The 17296-nt window shown below is 34.7% G+C and overlaps 1 pseudogene; it reads right to left on the bottom strand.

The window, feature by feature from the left end:
* The window catches only part of LOC133656314 (protein sidekick-2-like), a 1293862-nt pseudogene that overhangs the window by 37046 nt on the left and 1239520 nt on the right, over nucleotides 1-17296 (bottom strand).

The raw sequence follows: 17296 nt of genomic DNA, 5'->3' as shown, positions 1-17296 counted from the left end.
GTGTATATTGTACATATTACATATTGTTATGAAGGTGTCTGTTACTACATTATATATATACTTGCAGTGTGTATATTGTACGTATTACATATTGTTATGAAGGTGTCTGTTACTACATTATATATATACTTGCAGTGTGTATATTGTACATATTACATATTGTTATGAAGGTGTCTGTTACTATGTTATATATATATATATACTTGCAGTGTGTATATTGTACATATTACATATTGTTATGAAGGTGTCTGTTACTACATTATATATATACTTGCAGTGTGTATATTGTACATATTACATATGTTATGAAGGTGTCTGTTACTACATTATATATATACTTGCAGTGTGTATATTGTACATATTACATATTATTATGAAGGTGTCTGTTACTACATTATATATATATACTTGCAGTGTGTATATTGTACACATTAAATAATGTTATGAAGGTGTCTGTTACTACATTATATATATACTTGCAGTGTGTATATTGTGCATATTACATATTGTTTATAGCATGTGTCTGTTACTACATTATATATATACTTGCAGTGTGTATATTGTACATATTACATATTGTTATGAAGGTGTGTGTTACTACATTGTATATATACTTGCAGTGTGTATAGTGTACATATTACATATTGTTATGAAGGTGTATGTTACTACATTATATATATACTTGCAGTGTGTATATTGTACGTATTACATATTGTTATGAAGGTGTTTGTTACTACGTTATATATATACTTGCAGTGTGTATATTGTACATATTAAATAATGTTATGAAGGTGTTTGTTACTATTATATATATATATATATATATATATATATATATATATATATATATATATATATATATATATATATATATATATATATACTTGCAGTGTGTATATTGTACATATTACATATTGTTATGAAGGTGTCTGTTACTACATTATATATACTTGCAGTGTGTATATTGTACATATTACATATTATTATGAAGGTGTCTGTTACTACATTATATATATACTTGCAGTGTGTATATTGTACATAGTACATATGTTATGAAGGTGTCTGTTACTACATTATATTTATACTTGCAGTGTGTATATTATACATATTACATATTGTTATGAAGGTGTCTGTTACTACATTATATATATATATATATATATATATATATATATATATATATATATATATATATATATATATATATATATATATATATATATATATATATATATACTGTATATATATATATACTTGCAGTGTGTATATTGTACATATTACATATTATTATGAAGGTGTCTGTTACTAAAAAGACGTTATGTTTTCCGCTGGGTTTGTTTATTTGTAAGTTAGCAACAAATATTAAAAAGCTATAGCCAAATTTTGACGTAATATTCAGAAAATGTCGGAAAAAAACACACTTAAACCTGCCTTCTTCTCCCCTTTGCGCAGAAGATTTCGGGAGATGCGTGTTTTTTTTTTCAGCGGCGGAAAAAACCCACACTCACCAAGTTTTGGTGTGATACCCTCACACGTCACGGCGGTATTGTGAGGATTGTGAAAGCGCAACACCTCGGTATCTCACCTGATTCCGACTTCTTGGCGTACTTCTTGCTTTGTCCTCGGATGATGAGGATGAAGACCAGCAGGAGGATGAAGATGAGCCCCACCAGGGCCACCACCACCAGGAACCACCACTCCTCATAGAAGGGGGCCACTTTTTGAGCTGCGGAAAAACAACAACATCGTTGTAGACCACTCCTTAGTATATAAACAATGGAGACATGACATGTATACCAGATATAGAAGGAGTGGGCAGACTAGGAGATCCGTAGCCGTAATCGTTGACCCCGATGACCCGGAAGTCGTAGCTGACCCCTTGCTTCAGGATGTCCATGCTGAAGGTGTGCGACGTCACTTCCTTCGGGATGTCCTTGATCAGGATGTCCCACAAGCCTTCGTCTGTCAGCAAAGTGCAGACTATAAATCACGCTGCTCATCGTAAACACCCGTCCTAATACTTTTGCATTCATCATTAAGATGACCATATTTCACCTTGAGGCTGACTTTGGGAAGTGAGAGCATCACTTACACGTCGCTGCTCGTAAACACCACTTAAAGGGCCCACACCTACACAAGCAAACAGCTCATTCCTCACCTAAATAGTCCATGATAGATTGAAGAACACCTCCACTGGATTTGAAAACTTTTCGGTTTACGAGCTTTTAGATTGCGTCAAATGTAATAATAATAATAATAATAATGATGATGAATTACATTTGTAACGCACTTTACATTTGTTAAAATCTCAAAGTGCTACAAAGTAGAGATGTCCCGATGATGCTTTAAAATGTAATATCGGAAATGATCGGTATCGGTTTTGTTATTATCGGTATCGTTTTTTAAATTTTTTTTATTAAATCAACATAAAAAACACAAGATACACTTACAATTAGTGCACCAACCCAAAAAACCTCCCTCCCCCCATTTACACTCATTCACACAAAAGGGTTGTTTCTTTCTGTTATCAATATTCTGGTTCCTACATTATATATCAATATATATCAATACAGTCTGCAAGGGATACAGTCCGTAAGCACACATGATTGTGCGTGCTGCTGCTTCACTAATAGTACTAACCTTCAACACTTCATTTTACTCATTTTCATTCATTACTAGTTTTTATGTAACTGTTTTTATATTGTTTTACTTTCTTTTGTATTCAAGAAAATGTTTTTAATTTATTTATCTTATTTTATTTTATTTAAAAAAAACCCAACCTTATCTTCACCATACCTGGTTGTCCAAATTAGGCATAATAATGTGTTAATTCCACGACTGTATATATCGGTATCGGTTGATATCGGTATCGGTAATTAAAGAGTTGGACAATATCGGAATATCGGATATCGGCAAAAAGCCATTATCGGACATCCCTAATAATAATGATGAATTACATTTGTAACGCACTTTACATTTGTTAAAATCTCAAAGTGCTACAAAGTAGAGATGTCCCGATAATGCTTTAAAATGTAATATCGGAAATGATCGGTATCGGTTTTGTTATTATCGGTATTGTTTTTTAATTTTTTTTTTATTAAATCAACATAAAAAACACAAGATACACTTACAATTAGTGCACCAACCCAAAAAACCTCCCTCCTCCATTTACACTCATTCACACAAAAGGGTTGTTTCTTTCTGTTATTAATATTCTGGTTCCTACATTATATATCAATATATATCAATACAGTCTGCAAGGGATACAGTCCGTAAGCACACATGATTGTGCGTGCTGCTGCTCCACTAATAGTACTAACCTTTAACAGTTCATTTTACTCATTTTTAGGGATGTCCGATAATGGCTTTTTGCCGATATCCGATATTCCGATATTGTCCAACTCTTTAATTACAGATACCGATATCAACCGATACCGATATCAACCGATATATGCAGTCGTGGAATTAACACATTATTATGCCTAATTTGGACAACCAGGTATGGTGAAGATAAGGTACTTTTTAAAAAAATTAGTAAAATAAGATAAATAAATTAAAAACATTTTCTTGAATAAAAAAGAAAGTACAACAATATAAAAACAGTTACATAGAAACTAGTAATGAATGAAAATGAGTAAAATTAACTGTTAAAGGTTAGTACTATTAGTGGAGCAGCAGCACGCACAATCATGTGTGCTTACGGACTGTATCCCTTGCAGACTGTATTGATATATATTGATATATAATGTAGGAACCAGAATATTAATAACAGAAAGAAACAACCCTTTTGTGTGAATGAGTGTAAATGGGGGAGGGAGTTTTTTTGGGTTGGTGCACAAATTGTAAGTGTATCTTGTGTTTTTTATGTTGATTTAATAAAAAAATAAAAAAAAATTTAAAGAAAATTTAAAAAACGATACCGATAATAAAAAAAACGATACCGATAATTTCCGATATTACATTTTAACGCATATATCGGCCGATAATATCGGCAGGCCGATATTATCGGACATCTCTAATGTATATATATATATATATATATATATATATATATATATATATATATATATATATATATATATATATATATATATATATATATATATATGTGTGTGTGTGTGTGTGTATTAAATTCAAATTAAAAAAGTATACAAAATAAATTTCACATAAATAAAACTATGTGGGCAAACAATATGCTTAGGGCCCTAATGTAGCCAGCCAGCATCATGCTAGGTCAGCCCATTTGCTGAAGAAAAAGTCAATGCTGGACCTTACAGCTGACTGGCAGATAGTTGGCAGAGGTGTCATTTTAAGTGTAGCGAAGCCTGTTTTTCTTTAGTGAAGATGTCTTTCAAATCTTCCCCTGGGCTCTAGCCTTCACTCCACTTCATCATCAATCTGCCATCAAACATTTTGGAATGCAGTGTGACACGTTGCCCTCCCCAGAGCGCCAGAGACATCCATCACCCTGCCAAGCACGACTGAAAGCGGACACAAATTGTCTGGCGTGATCAATAAGCTATCAAAGTCCAGACCGTGGGCAGCAGATGGAGACACCTGACACCGCTTTTCTCCGAGCAGAATATTCTAGCCACTGGAAAAAAAAACCCAGGGACCTACCAGAAGGTCTGGCCTCGATGACGTAGCGTGTAATGGGAGCTCGTCCTGGGTCCCCGCTGGTCCAGTGGATGGTCAGCGCTGAGCCGTAGCGTGTGATAAAGGGGTCTCCTGGGGGTCCTGGGGCTCCTGGGCAAAGACAAAGCATTCAAGCCCCTGATACATGTGAGAAGGACAAATAACACTACCTTCTCCAGGACCCGTGGTGATGTTGGCCTCCACCTCGGGGCCGTAAATGAAGGTCTTGGCCCGGATGCGGAAGTTATAGGTGACGCCATCGGCCAGGTCTTTGAGCTTCAGCCAGAGGGGGCCGCTCCCCTTCACGTCCACCATGACGGTCTTACTGACGCCCGGGGGGGAGGGGGAGTGGGGACAGTCGGCACAGGCCACGGAAGACTCTGGTCAAACACACCACATTCCTTTTAGAACACACGGGGGCGCCAGCAGCATTCAGCACATCAATAAATCATTAATATTAGGTTGAATCAGGACATAATTAAAGAGAGGCTGCAATTTTCCAAATGTGAAAATGTACTATATATTTATGTGTTTATATATATATATATATATATATATATATATATATATATATATATATATATATATATATATATATATATATATATATATATATATATATATATATATATATATATATATATATATATATATATATATATATATATATATATATGTATATATATGTATGTGTTTATATATACATACATATATACGTATATATGTATTTGTATACACACATATCTGTATTTACACATATACATATATGTATACATATATGTATACATATGTATGTGTGTATATATACATACATATATACGTATATATGTATTTGTATACACACATATCTGTATTTACACATATACATATATGTATACACATGTACACACACACACATATATATAAATATATATATATATATATATATATATCAAAGTGTATATATATACTGTATATATGTGTGTGTGTATATATATATATATATATATATATATATATATATATATATATATATATATATATATATATATATATATATATCTATATATATATATACATTGATATATGTACACGTATACACACATATACATACAAAGGTATACATAGACATACATACATATACATACATACACATATATATATGCACATTATATATGCATATATACATACACACTATATATATATGTGTATATACATACACTATATATACATACATACACGCTATATACATATACATATATATACACACACATATACATACACACAAACATATACATAAATACACACTATATATATATACATATATGCACACTATATATACATACATATATACACACTATATACATATACATACACACTATACACATATACATACACACTATAAATATATTATATACATATATATATATATATATATATATATATATATATATATATATATACACACACACATATATATATACAGTATATATATACACTTTGATATATGTGCACGTATACACACATATACTGTACATACCAACATATACATACATATACATGCATACACACATGTTTACACTATATATGCATATATACATACACACTTAATGTATATATATATATATATATATATATATATATATATATATATATATATATATATATATATATATATAGCACATTGTACATTGTTCTGCATATATATATATATATATATATATATATATATATATATATATATATATATACACACCGGTATATATACATACATAAACACTATATATACATATATACATACATACATGCTATATACATATATATACACACACACACACATACATACACATATACATAAATAAACACTATATACATATATAATTATATACATACACATACACACTATAAATATACATATATATATATATATATATATATATATATATATATATATATATATATATATATATATATATATATATATATATATATATATATATATATATAAAACAACAGTGCAGTATATGTGTAACAAGAATGACTTTCGTACTGACAGCTGAGAAGTGACATTTTAAACAGCATGCAGAGCGAGATCTTTGTGAGCTAATACAAAAACTGCATCAGGAGGTTGCCTACAGCCACCGATGTGAGCCCCAATGTTTGTTGAATCGCCTGCACACCCTGGGGGAATGTTTGGTTCTGCATAAAACGCACCTAGCGACTGTAAAAGGTGAGGCGCGTAATTGAATCGAGGTGTTAATTGGAGCATTTGTATTTTCTCTCATGAGCCCCGTGGGAGACAGAAATCATCCTAAATTAATTTGCTAGTGAGAACTAGATAGTTTGTTTACTGTCTCTTCATTCCCGTCACGAACTTCTCCATTGTAGCACCTCTGTGTGTGTTCCTATGTACTGGAGAACATGCCACCTATCTGTAGCACATTGTACATTGTAGCACCTCTGTGTGTGTTCCTATGTACTGGAGAACATGCCATCTATCTGTAGCACATTGTACATTGTAGCACCTCTGTGTGTGTTCCTATGTACTGGAGAACATGCCATCTATCTATGGGCTTGTGTATGGTTCTAAGATGAATATAAATAATGCGCTCCTGGGATTCTTATCCAAAAGGTGAAAAGGTGCGAGTGGCTCCGAGCTGTGTGTGTTAGAGTTTATGCAACGCTGTTTTACCGTGCAGGGGTGAGAGGGGCTCGTAGATCAGACGGTAGCCCTCGATGATGCCGTTGGGCAGGCTGGGCCCGCCCCAGGACACGTTGACCGAGGAGGTGGTGAGCTCGCTGAAGTGGATGAAGCTGGGAGCGCTGGGGGCTGAAATGCACACACAGAGTGTTGACATGTTTGGATGGCAGGGTTGAGTTGGTGTTCATTTGGAACGTGCACGCATCAGTGTTTCCCATAAACTGCCAAGATACCTGTGGCGGTGGGGGCGTGGCTATGGGCGTGGTCACTATGACATCATCGGGTAATTTGCATAATTTACTACAATGATATGATTTTCTCTAAAAAGGCTAAAAAAATGTACACTTACTAATTAATAATAACAGTTTTGTTTTAAACGTCCATCCATCCATCCATTTTACAATATAATTACAACACTTTATGTACATATTTATATACAGATTTGAACAATAAGTTATTCACTGAAATATATTTATTAATTGTGGTTCTTACAAAAAATATATCTTATAAAAATATAAAAGCTAAAATGTCTCTTAAAGCTCTGCCCCTTTAATTAGTGCATACTAAATAATTCAACTTTAGCCTACTACTACAACCATATTATTTACCAGCAACATAAAGTGAAACAGAGGCAGCGGTGTCCTGCCACAGTCAGTAACAAATAAACAGAAAACAGTAGTGGTGGTAGATAGACACAAAGCTTCATCAAACATCTGATCCACTGAACAAAGAGCTCCAAAAATCTTGATCCTACACTTCTCTTTTGTAAAGTAAATCTGAACAGCCGATATGGGCATCTACATCAACTATATGATTTGCCTAAAAAGCTGGACAGGACAACAAAAAAAAAAAAAATTGTGGCGGCCTTAATTCTTTCGTGGCAGGGCCGCGACAAATAAATGAATGTGTGGGAAACACTGATGCATACAACATGATACGTCACAATTTGCAGTTTCTTCTAACTGTTTCCACTGAGGGCCGCACGCTGAAAAATGTAAGATTTCGGAGGCCATTTTTTGATATTTTTTAATTTTCAAAACCAATACAACACAGGACTCAAGCCCCGGGGGCCAGAGCTGGCCCGCCACATCATTTCATGTGGCCCGCAGAGACCTGAAAATATTTGCATCAGTAAAGTACCTTATATTTTCCTATTGAATGTATTCGGTTTTTCCATTTTGATAGAACAAATAAATGTACTGCATTAATAGCATACATTTTCAACTTAAATATTATCTAATATTGCAATAAATATCATATTATCTTACATTCCAAACAATTTTTTGTCAAAATAAAAAATACTTGTTTGACTTATGATTTCAAATCAAGTTATCCATTAAATGGTACTATATATATATATATATATATATATATATATATATATATATATATATATATACACTACCGTTCAAAAGTTTGGGGTCACATTGAAATGTCCTTATTTTTGAAGGAAAAGCACTGTACTTTTCAATGAAGATAACTTTAAACTAGTCTTAACTTTAAAGAAGTACACTCTATACATTGCTAATGTGGTAAATGACTATTCTAGCTGCAAATGTCTGGTTTTTGCTGCAATATCTACATAGGTGTATAGAGGCCCATTTCCAGCAACTATAACTCCAGTGTTCTAATGGTACAATGTGTTTGCTCATTGGCTCAGAAGGCTAATTGATGATTAGAAAACCCTTGTCCAATCATGTTCACACATCAGAAAACAGTTTGGCTCGTTACAGAAGCTACAAAACTGACCTTCCTTTGAGCAGATTGAGTTTCTGGAGCATCACATTTGTGGGGTCAATTAAACGCTCCAAATGGCCAGAAAAAGAGAACTTTCATCTGAAACTATACTTGTTCTTAGAAATGAAGGCTATTCCACAAAATTGTTTGGGTGACCCCAAACTTTTGAATGGTAGTGTATATATATATATATATATATATATATATATATATATATATATATATATATATATATATATATATATATATATATATATATATATATATATAGTGTATAATACCGAACCCCACCAGTTTCATATGCGCATTCACCGAACCCTTCTTTAGTGAAAAATAAAATGTTGTTTTTTTTCAAATTCAAGACAAAGTTATATGTTTTTGGTAACACTTTAGTATGAGGAACATATTCTAAGTAACAAAGACTTCATTTAGAGTTTTTTGGACACTAGGGGAACATATTTTAAGTAACAAAGAGTTCATTTAGAGTTATTTGGTTAGGGTTAGGGTTAGAGCCAGGGTTAGAGGGTTAGGGCCAGGGTTAAAGGGTTAGGGTTATAATAAGGCCATGCCGAATAAGGCATTAATAAGTACTTAATAATGACTAGTTAAGAGCCAATATGTTACTAATTTGCATGTTAATAAGCAACTAATTAATGGTGAATATGTTCCCCATACTAATGTGTTACCATGTTTTATTACTGATGCATAAAATGAAGCGTGCATGAACATCACCTTGTTCAAACAACAAAACCAACACAGTGCATAAACTCACAACAAATTACACACCTGCAAATCAGTGTGCAGATAGGGAGAAGTTTTTATTTACACGATGAGTCGGGTGTGTTTCGACCTCCGCCGAACCCCTGAGGCCGACTCACCGAACCCCTAGGGTTCCATGGAACCCAGGTTAAGAACCACTGGTCTAGATCTACTTCACATGTATCAGTCGATTATGATTTTTTTAAAAACGTTTTTTTTTATTTTATTTGTTTGATTCATGCCCTTTTTTGTCAGAGGAAACTTTGTTTTTTTAATGTCAAACACGCACAATATAAAATATTTTCCCCAAAAATTCATTCAAAGTAGAATATTTCATGTGAAGTAATGTGAGCCTTGAATAGATAAATAATTCTTAACATCATTATTATTCTTGAGCAATGACAGTTTAAAATGAATGCCACTAAAATGATTGGGTCCCCAAAATGGCCTTACTCATAAAAGTGTTAAAAATAAGTAATTTTGTAGTTAATTTTTACTTTAACACTTAAGTCTCTAGATCAGCTTCAGATCTATCAGTCGATTTTAAGTTGTTTTTGCAATATTTCCCCCCAAAAAATATTTAAAAGTGGAATATTTCATGTGAAATAATGTAAGCCTTGAATATGTCAATCATTCATAACAGTGATTTTGAGCAATGACAGCTTTAAAGAATAAAAAACAGCCTGGATGACAACTTTGTGTTATTATAGTCAACATTGCTACTTGTTCTCATTACTTTTGACATGTTTCCTCTTTTATTCCTCTTTTTAATGTTTTCTGTCATTTTTATTGGGGTTTTTTATACAATAAGTTTAGAATGTGCCGTTGAACGATTAGCAAATGGCTCTCTGGCTGCACTTTGGATACTCTGGTTATAAAAAGAGAGAGAGATCTGCTATAAGGACAAGCTAACCCTGGACACGCTCTATGGTGGCCATAACTGGGCTTGCTCCAGCAGCCTCATTAGACTTGGCTGAGCTTGCAGCGAGGACACAGTCCAACCCTGTTGTCTTCAAACTTGACAACACAGTCTTTGTGTCCAGCAACCAATCACTCTCTCTCAACTTTCTGCTTCCTTTTCACTATAAAGTGTTGGATTGTCACTGGAGGGTGTCCAATAACCTTCAGCTGACCTTTGCCAAAAGTCCCAATCCTTAAGGAAAGTAAAATAGCGGCGTCCATATGATCATGTGACCATATGGTACAACCAACCATTCATTTCATTTCATTCAATGAAAACAAAACATGGACAGTCGTCTTTCTTCCACATTTCATTCATTCTTCCTTCTTTTTTTTGGTTACAACTACACCAGAACTATATCAGCAGATACAATACATACACACACATAATAGCAGTATTAAAAATAAGTAATTAATACAGTAGATAGTAGGGTTGTACAGTATACCAGTACTAGTATACAGTGTTTCCCATAAACTGCCAAGATACCTGTGGCGGTGGGGGCGTGGTTGTGGGCGTGGTCACCATGACATCATCGAGTAATTTGCATAATTTACTACAATGATATGATTTTCTCTAAAAAGGCTCAAAAAATGTATACTTACTAATTAATAACAGTTTTGTTTTAAACGTCCATCCATCCATCCATTTTACAATATAATTACAACACTTTATGTACATATTTATATACAGATTTGAACAATAAGTTATTCACTGAAATATATTTATTAATTGTGGTTCTTACAAAAAATATATATATCTTATAAAATATAAAAGCTAAAATGTCTCTTAAAGCTCTGCCCCTTTAATTAGTGCATACTAAATAATTTAACTTTAGCCTACTATAGAGATGCCGATATATGCGTTAAAATGTAATATCGGAAATTATCGGTATCGGTTTTCTATTATCGGTATCGTTTTTTTTTGTTTTTGTTTTTTTTTTCAATTAAATCAACATAAAAAACACAAGATACACTTACAATTAGTGCACCAACCCAAAAAACCTCCCTCCCCCCATTTACACTCATTCACACAAAAGGGTTGTTTCTTTCTGTTATTAATATTCTGGTTCCTACATTATATATCAATATATATCAATACAGTCTGCAAGGGATACAGTCCGTAAGCACACATGATTGTGCGTGCTGCTGCTCCACTAATAGTACTAACCTTTAACAGTTAATTTTACTCATTTTCATTAATTACTAGTTTCTATGTAACTGTTTTTATATTGTTGTACTTTCTTTTTTATTCAAGAAAATGTTTTTAATTTATTTATCTTATTTTACTAATTTTTTTAAAAAGTACCTTATCTTCACCATACCTGGTTGTCCAAATTAGGCATAATAATGTGTTAATTACACGACTGCATATATCGGTTGATATCGGTATCGGTAATTAAAGAGTTGGACGATATCGGAATATCGGATATCGGCAAAAAGCCATTATCGGACATCCCTAGCCTACTACTACAAGCATATTATTTACCAGCAACATAAAGTGAAATAGAGGCAGAGGTGTCCTGCCACAGTCAGTAACAAATAAACAGAAAACAGTAGTGGTCAAATACAAGTAAGGCAACAAGAGAAGTATCCTACACTTCTCTTTTGTAAAGTAAATCTGAACAGCCTATATGGGAATCTACATCAACTATATGATTTGCCTGAGAAGCTGGACAGGACAAAAAAAATAAAAAAAAATTTTTTAAATTTTTTTTAAATTTGTGGCGTACGTAAATCTTTTGTGGCGGGCCGCCACAAAAAAATGAATGTGTGGGAAACACTGGTATAGTACCGCGATACTAATGAATCATATTCGGTACTATACCGCCTCTAAAAAGTACCGGTTCCCCCCATCCCCCCTTTATTTTTTAACAGGCACACACACAGAGTACTTACAAGCAGACACAGTGTGTAGACAGAAAAGGGAGAATGGACGCATTTTGGTGTAAAAAGTAAAGATAAAGGTGAAGTTATAGCACTCAGGAAGAGGTGCTTTAAGACATGGCTAGCGAGCTAGCGGCTAACGTCCATCCGCAGTGTTTTAGCTACTTCTAAATCACTAATCCTCGCCTGCATGGCGACAAAAAAAATTATAATATTAATGGATTACATTTATATAGCGCTTTTCTAGACACTCAAAGCGCTTCACAGAGAAGTGAGAACCCAATAAACCCAATAAAGTGAGTTTCGTACAAGTACCATTATCACTGGAGGACGAGGAATAGCTAAACATGCTTCATTACACACTGTAGCTTACCGGCGTCACAATGTAAACAAATGCCATGGGTGAATCTACACCTGACATCCACTGTAATGATACCGAGTACAATAGTGTATATAGTCGATACTACTATGATTACGTCGATATTTTTCATCGTCACAAAATCTTTGTTCCTTTTTTAAAAATGTATATTATGTTTATAAAGTCAGTAAATACGTCCCTGGACACATGAGGACTTTGAATATGACCAATGTATGATCCTGTAACTACTTGGTATCGGATCCATACCTAAATGTGTGGTATCATCCACAACTAATGTAAAGTATCAAATAAGAGAAGAATAAGTGATTATTACAGAAGTGTAGATAGAACATGTTGAAACAGATATTAACAGTAAATGAACAAGTAGATTAATCATTAATTTTTACAGTTTTTCCTTAATAATGTGTACAAAATAATAGGTGTATAAATGACACAATATGTTACTGCATACGTCAGCAGACTAATTAGGAGTCTTTGTTTGTTTACTTACTACTAAAAGACAAGTTGACTATTTTATTTAAGGACTAAATGACAATAATAAACATATGTTTCAAGTACACTAAGATTTTCTGTTCAAATAAAGACAATAATGACATTTTTTTTGTGGTCTCCTTTATTTAGAAAAGTATCAAAATACATTTTGATCCCGGTACTTTTATTTTGGGGGCGGTACTTTTTAGAGGCGGTATCAGGGCCGGCCCGTGGCATAGGCCGTATAGGCAAATGCTAAGGGCGCCGTCCATCAGGGGGCGCCACGCCAGTGCCACAAATGTTGGAGAAAAAAAAAAAAAAAAAAGTTGGTACTATTATTTCTAAATACAAAAAATAATCCCACGTTAATTAAAATGCAAAGTAAAGCCTATTTAATAGAAATATTATTTGTTACAATATTACGCGCCAACCGCCTCGTCCCCCCGCACGGTGCTCCCCCCTCCCTTCCCGTATCATGACTCTTACCACATCAAAAAATCAACACAAGATGTCAAAACGGCCAAAACTGTCAGGTGCCCAGGGAAGAAAGAAGAGGAGGAGAAACGAGAAAAAGACAGAGGTAGCAGGGAGGTAACGTTAGCCTACATGAAATTATTTGTCTGTTACAGAATGTGATAGTAACCTGGCTTTTTAGCATTAAGCTAATGTTACATGATTCGGCAATTGGAAAATATGGAAAATAATAATGTAACGTTAGGTAATTACAGTACTCCCACCTTACATTCCTCAGGGACATTTGTATTAGATCTTTTAAGCAGGTGTTTTTTGTTTACATTGTTATTGCCTTCTGGTTAGCTAATGTTTGCCCTGCAGGTAATAGTCACTTTTCCACCCCTTTATATATTAGGTATAGTTGTAAGCCTAGTTGTTAAAGTGCACATCATTAATGTTAATTAAGCAATATCACATGAGAGGGAATGCTGTTTTTTAATTTGAGCACTGCTGTGATTCGGTTAAAGATAATCATAACATAACATTCTCATATAAAATGTTAATTTGCTTTCTTTAAGTAAAAAAAAAGGTCAAAGACAAAGCTATTCGGTTTCTTGTGAGTATATACACTTCACTGCTGATGTGGGGGGGGCACCACCTAAAATCTTGCCTAGGGCGCCAGATTGGTTAGGGCCAGGCCTGGGCGGTATAGTACCAAATATGATTAATTAGTATACCGGAACTATACCGTACAACCCGAGTCTCAACTCCAATCTACCTGAAGGAGCCCAGAATAGTTTGTATTTAAATGTTGGCAATAGTTCATCAGGAAACCTTGTAATGTATTCAATCCCTAAACGTCTATAAAATGTTATAAAATGGAGTAGATGAGTTATTGTGATGTAGAGAAATGACATATTTCCCCAGGAGATTTTCTATATTTTGCAATGTAAATGTTGATGCTCCTATTAGACATGCGTAATAAAAAATGTTTTTTGCTGCTAAATTAAACATTAAAATTATGTTCAAAAAACTTGTTTACTGACGTATAATTAGGGATGATACTCGAAACCAGTTTTCCCGGTTGTTCGATAAGAAAAGAACCGAGTCCTCGGACTCGAATCCCTTTTTGAGAACCGGTACCCGTTATCGAGACCACTATAGTAAAGAAAAAGAGTTGGTTCTTTATTCGAATCCCTCGGAACGAATCCCGTCCCGACCAGAAATGCTCCGTGTGACATCGCAAGAAATGACGTCACGTAGCTCAGTCATTAGGCGCAGATAGCGAAAGCAGGAAAAAAATGGACGGGAAAAAGCGCTCCAAGGTGAAATAAAGTTAAAAACAAAAGGTATAATGCAATGAATAACTTTACTGAGAGATTTGAGCAAACACATGAAGAACACTTTTACGACCAACCGGAAACATAGCAACCAGGCTAGCAACGCACCTCCTTTACGGCAGCTGTTGCAACGTTCTTAAAGCAACCGCAGCACATACATATATATACAACATATCTCCCTTTTTTAACTTTTGTTTTTCTTTCCTTGTAAACAAAACAAAATCACACTGTATATGTGTTGTCTGTCTAATTATAAATAATGCAGACGAGGCGTGTTGGCTGAGTTCTTGACGTTTACTTTCACAGCGTGCTCATTCTTAGCTGCCGGGTGACGATATGCAACACTTTTCGGGGCTACCGCGCATGCTCGTCACTCCCGTTGCATGCTGGGTAGTGTAGTTGTTATATTCTCTAGCTCATAACATCTTTCCCCTTATAAAGAAATAATGTTAACTCAATAAAGTGTATTTCTTTTTTTAGCTTTAACTTTTCATTTCTTAGCATTGTAACCACATTTGCAAACAACTTTTCTCTTCATAGAATTTTCTTTCAATAAAGAAATAAAGTGCAAAAATGTCAAAGCATCATAACAAACAGTTATGTTCCAATAGCAGCAGAAGTGCACTTTTTGGAGAGCTGTATTATTTTCAGTTTTGTGCCCAAGGGACTGATTTTATTTAACATTATATTATTATTTATACACCTATAGTGATCACAGAGACAGGTTGTTTTTGTGTTACTGTATATATTTGTTTTTCTGAAAAATCCCACTTAATATACTTTGGGTAACAACAGTCAATATTTATTTATTTTGTTTTATTTTTTTAGGGGGGTAACAGTCAATATTTATTTATTTATTAAATTGTTTTCTTATATAATAAAAGTGAGCTTTTGTTAAACCAAATATTGTGTGTTTTTTTCCATATACAACAACCTATCTGGACTCGATAAGAGAATCGATAAGGAATCGGTTCGATAAGAGGATTCGATAATAGGCTCGAACTCGATAATTTCTTATCAAACATCATCCCTACGTATAATATTAATGTTTAAATCACTTTTACTCCCTTGACTACTAACAATCGGCCCTAAATAAACCTGTATCGGTGGATCTCTGGTACTTGGTCCAGGTCTTGGTCCACCTACCTGCTTGCTGAGTGCGTCCCCTGATAGAGGGGCTCCGGGGTCCGTCCCCAGCTGCATTAAAGGGGGCCACGCTGATCATGTAGGTGGTGTAACCCGTCAGGTTCTTCAGCTTCACGCCGCCCTCTGGCATGAACAGAGTCCGAAGGCGCTCGGTCTCATTCTTACGCTGGAACACCCAAAAGTAGACCTGGATGAGGGGCGGGGGGAGACTGGTTAATGAAGTCCAGAATCCTGACACTTTGGGCGTGAGTCTGACCTTGTAGCCCTGGATGTCTCCGTTCTGAGCGCCGACAGGCGGGGGGTCCCACGTCACGTCCAGCTGGGTGGCGGTGGTGGACTGGACGGCCACGTTCTGGGGCGGGGCTGTGGGGACTACAAAAACCACACATGTGAAGTGAATTATATTTATATAGCACTTTTCTCTAGTGGCTCAAAGCGCTTTACATTGTGAAACCCAATATCTAAGTGACATTTTTAAACCACTGTGGGTGGGTAAAGTGTCTTGCCCAAGGACACAACGGCATTTACTAGGATGGCAGAAGCAAGAATCGAACCTGGAACTCTCAAGCTGCTGGCACGGCCGCTCTACCAACCGAGCTATACCGTCCCATGTGACCTCAGCTATCAGAAGACAGAAAAGGGAGAGTGGACGCATTTTGGTGTATTTTGGTAATCCTCGTCACCATGGCGACAAATAAAGTAAGTTTCTTACAAGTACCATTATCACCGGAGGACGAGTTATAGCTTAACATGCTTCACTACACACCGTAGGAGGATACAATAGCTCACCGGTGTCACAATGTAAACAAATGCCATGGGTGGATCTACACCTGACATCCACTGTAATGATAC

This window comes from Entelurus aequoreus, linkage group LG08, assembly GCF_033978785.1.
Source record: "Entelurus aequoreus isolate RoL-2023_Sb linkage group LG08, RoL_Eaeq_v1.1, whole genome shotgun sequence".
Taxonomy (NCBI): Eukaryota; Metazoa; Chordata; class Actinopteri; order Syngnathiformes; family Syngnathidae; genus Entelurus; species Entelurus aequoreus.
Note: the sequence above shows the minus strand (reverse complement) of the source record. Positions and strands in the feature narration are given on the sequence as shown.